Genomic DNA, 5,001 nt, shown 5'->3' on the forward strand with positions numbered 1-5,001 from the left:
CCAATATAGAATACACTAATTTTGAATGAGAAATCAAAATTAGCATCGCCATAATTGTCATTAATGGAATAATTTCAATCTTTTTAGCCATATTTATTTTTTGACTAATTTATTAATTGTTTTGTGTTTTGATGGTCTTATGTGCTTCATATATATATACACATTGAATTTTGTATATATGTGTTGTACTTTGTGTTTTAATATTTGTACTTTGCTTTAGTAATATTAAATTTAATCTATTTCATTAACAGTATAGTTGATTTATTTAGATTTACATAATCAGATTTGCTTGTTAAGAGGAAGATTGCATTTAATATTTTTTTCCTACTTATAATTTGGCTAATTTCAGTATTGCATAATTTTTCATTAAAAAAGTGAGGATACAGTAGTCGCGGATACATTATAAACAACGCAAGTAACTTTTTAGATACATGCAGATAACATGTTAAAACGTCGAGATACATGGTTAAGATGTCCGGATACATGATTCAGTCACAGATATATCGCATGCATCCTCATGCACAGTGGCAGAGCCATAAATTTCATTAAAGGGGTTCAAAATTGAAAAATGTAGGCATACGAACTAGCCAAAGGGGGTTCGACATCAATTATATATACATAAAAATAATTTTAACCATATATAAATAGTAGAATTTTTCATCGAAGGGGATTCAAATCTCTCTTATGATAAGGTGGCTCCGCCACTGCTCATGCATGTATTCGGGTTTAGTCGCATGTATTGCATGTATCTGAAGGTTACGTCATGTATCTGCATGATTACAACATGTATCTGAGGATTACCACATGTCTCTGAGTGTTACAACATGTATACGCGTAACTGAAATTATTATGGGATATTATGTAATAAATTTAAAGTAATGGGTGAATAAATGAACATGATAAGCTGAGGATGCTTGAGATTTATGTAAAATTAATATAAATTAACTTTTATTTGGTTTTTGTCCACATAAATCAAGACAACTAAAATAACATTCTTTATCCAATACACAATTTATTAATTCATGTGTATTATAAATCAACATTACCATCACCATTAATTTCATAAATGAAATCATATTTGCCATATTTTTTTTTTTTACTACTAACTTGTTTGTTCTCAATTTTATAATTTTGGGTATGGGACTTATATAGTTGGTTCTAATCTTTGCATTAATTGTATTTTCATTATCTTATGATATGAATATTAAAGGATATTAATTATACATATATTTTATATATTTAATGTATATAGATTGACATGATCAAAAACAGTTGACATATTTGTAAAAAAACAAATCTGCTATATATCAGATATGTATGGAAATTAAAAGATAAATATATTTAAATTGTTGACAAATTTATAAGAGTAATAAAGTTGTTATATCTACTAAGTATATATTTGTATAGAAATTAAATATGGTTAGATTGAAATGATTTGATTTGTTACTAATTAAAGATAAGATTTAGTCATAAATTGGAGATGATTTACCTTATCTGGATATTTTGAATTTTGAATAAATTATTTTATGCGCTTGAATACATGTAGTTTGCTACATTTTAAAATACATCAAGCTCTCGCTATTTATATTCTCTCTATTTTTAATGATTTAACATTATAAAGAATCACGATTTAATTAAAATCTCCACTTATAATATTTTTCAACTGGAAAATGCCACTACTCTTAATTTCTTTTAGAATAAATAAATAAATTGTGAATATTAAGCTAAATAGAGAATCAAGAAAACATTTACAATTGAAATGCTGGTAATTATTTCATAGATTAGTTTTTATTTTATAAAGTTAAAGTCCCAAAACAAAGTTTTAAAGGCTAAGCTCTAATTTTTTTACAATAATTGTTGTAACAATCATTCATGCAAGCTTTCCATTGTTTGTCATCTGCACAAAACAAATAAATATGTAAAATAAATATGTTAGTAGTAAATATGAAAAATTAAATAAAAAAGAAAAAGATAGGACGGTACGGAAATGATCTCATACGACCAGTTACAAGTTAAATAAATGATATCATCCTATAAATATTTCTGCTCGATCGAGTGATAAATATTAAATATTCCTTCATTTTTAACTAGAGATCTCAGACTCGACTCATCTTTGGTGAGAAATATTTTTCCTTCAAAATGGGACTTTTTTGACATAAATTCAGATTAATCAGACCCTACAATAACAATAACATGACTCAAATGACATTTATAATAAGCCATAAAACTAATCCCTCAAAACCCTACGATAACAATAACATAACAAATGTAATTACGCAAGTAGGGTTTAGAGACGGTATAACATAGATAGACCAGTGGCAAATTCAGAATTTAAGGGTCGTGGGTATTCGGATGGTTCAAACACGCATATCAACACAAAAAACTTTAAGATTTCGTCGGAAAATCAAAGCACCCAAAGCTTTCATGAGTATTTTTTTCCATCTTATATCAGTTTTTATACATTTCTTATATAATTATACCTATTTTGCGTGGGATTTATTGGGTGCCGGGCCACAGTGACGGAGCCGGAATTTTCACTTAGGGGGTTTCATAAGTTAACATATGAACTAACCAAAGGAGGTTCAACATCTACTATATATATATACATAAAAAATAATTTTAACCATGTATATATAGTATAGTATAATTTTCTGTCGCAGGGGGTTTAAATGAACCCTCTATCCCAAGCGTAGCTCTGCCCTTGCACTGGCAGAACTAGGATTTTCACCAAGGGGGTTCACAAGTGAACATACGAACTAACTGAAGGGGGTTCGACATCTACTATATATACATAAAAAATAATTTCAACCATGTATATATAGTATAATTTTTCATCGAAGGGAGTTTCAGATGAACCCCCTATCCCAAGTGTAGCTCTGCCCCTGCGTTTAGGAATGATATAATGCAGTCAGACCTTATATATTTCCGCCCCTGCGTTTAGGAATGATATAATGCAGACAGACCTTATTTCTATCGTTATGGGACAACAAACTTGTTTCTGATAGACTCTCGATTCGAAAAATATATAATCAAAGTAGAAAAAACCTTACAAGAAATTAGAAAAAAGAATTTACCTTGGATTAAACTTGCACATTTGTTAACTGAACAACCAAGATTAGAATAATTAATTAGACCAGGATCCTCACATACTTTTGCACAAACTAAATCACACTGAGGTTTTTGATCTTTGCATGCTCTAACACACTCCCTAAAACATTTTTCATCCAATATAGAATACACTAATTTTGAATGAGAAATCAAAATTAGCATCACCATAATTGTCATTAATGGAATAATTTCAATCTTTTTAGCCATAATTTTTTTTTTTTGACTAATTTATTAATTGTTTTGTGATTTGATGATTTTGTGCTTCTTATGGATATACATATATATAGATAATAGATTATTGATATTGCAAGTGTAATTTTTAAGTTTTGACTTATCTAGATTTACATAATCAGATTTGCTTGTTAAAGAGAAGATTGCATTTAATATTTTTTTCCTAATAGCATCTATTATCTACTTCTAGTTTGACTAATTTGAAAATATACCAATCAGGGGTCGTTTGGTAGGAGTGATAAGAATAATTAATCACGGGATTAATTTAGAAGAGGAGTTTATTTCATATTTGGTTGAGACAAAATGCATGAGATAACTCATCCCGGGATTGTAGAGCTAAGTGGGGTCCAACCTATAATCCCAGTTGGAAGGATGTCAGTACCGTGCCACGGGTACTAACAATGGTTGTATGGATCCACTAAACTAATGTCCCGAGTAACTAATGAGTCACCCTCATTTGTCAGGTGCTCTAATGAGATATGTGTTACGCTCAACTGGCAGGTAAACACTTTATCAACCCTCAACTGGCAGGTTGATATCTCTAACATACGCTGGCTAAGTAGTTCTGGAACCAAGGGACTGCTACTAAAGGTCGCACCCTCCTTCAACTGATTAGAGAAAAGTTGAAAATAGCTCAGAGTCGTCAAATGTCCTATACAGATATGAGAAAAAGAGAACTTGAATTTCCAATTGACGATTTAGTTTGTGTTTTTCTTATTTCTCCTTGAGGGTGGGATAATTAATTTTGAGATAGCTAATTTCAGAATTATTTATTTTTCAACCAAACGACCCCTTAGTTCTACTATAAAAGGTTAAGCGTTAGAAGGAGGATTCAGGATTTATTAATTGTTGATAGTGTCAGAGTTGTCCCTGTAGGGGAGCACCTTGGAGTAACCGGTAAAGTTGCTGTCATATGACCACGAGGTCACAGGTTCAAGCCTTGGAAATAGCCTCTGGCAGAAATGCAAGATAAGACTGCGTATAACACACCCTTGTGGTGGGGCCCTTCCCCGAACCCTGCGCATAGCGGAGACTTTAGTGCACCAGACTTCCCTTTTTTACGCCTCTTCCCATGCATAAGTTTCCAATATTACATAATTTTTCATTAAAAAGGCAAGGATACATTTTATAGCCGCGTATACATTTTAGAAGAGTAGCCCTTTAGATACACACGAATACGTGTTAAGGCGTTCAGATACTTTTTTAAGATGTCCAAATACATGATAGCGTCAGAATTGTCCCTCCATGAAAAAAAATCTACGGAATTGCAACCTATGGGCCCTCAAAAGTTAGGGGCCTAGAGCGTTAGCTTTAGTGGCTTTAGGTCAAAGTCGATCATGCACACATAAATATGTCAGCTGTTTAAATATATATCCTATTATTATTTATACATACCCTAAGCTCAATTTTTTGCAACGAATGCACGATACACAAAGTAAATACCTTAGGAGGAAATGATCTCATATGACGAATAATAACAAGTTGACTAGAAAGTACTATCATATAAAGAATAAAATTTATTAATTATTTTTATCGACCACCTACACGATGGATTGAACTTAGAATTCATATGACTCTTTCTTCTCATATGTTCGATTTAGTCTCGATAAATAAAATTATCTGATATCTATTGAGGTACGTACAAACTATCTGAACACCATA

The 5,001-nt window shown here is 31.1% G+C and overlaps 1 long non-coding RNA gene across 1 annotated transcript; it reads right to left on the reverse strand.

The window, feature by feature from the left end:
* Positions 1-1,744: 1,744 nt before the first annotated feature.
* LOC124899976 lies at positions 1,745-3,343 on the reverse strand. Its single transcript, XR_007057517.1, has 2 exons — positions 3,075-3,343; positions 1,745-1,897 (listed from the first exon to the last, which is right to left on the reverse strand). It is a non-coding gene; the product is annotated as an uncharacterized LOC124899976 (long non-coding RNA).
* Positions 3,344-5,001: the final 1,658 nt, after the last annotated feature.

The sequence above is a fragment of the Capsicum annuum genome, chromosome 7 (genome assembly GCF_002878395.1).
Source record: "Capsicum annuum cultivar UCD-10X-F1 chromosome 7, UCD10Xv1.1, whole genome shotgun sequence".
Taxonomy (NCBI): Eukaryota; Viridiplantae; Streptophyta; class Magnoliopsida; order Solanales; family Solanaceae; genus Capsicum; species Capsicum annuum.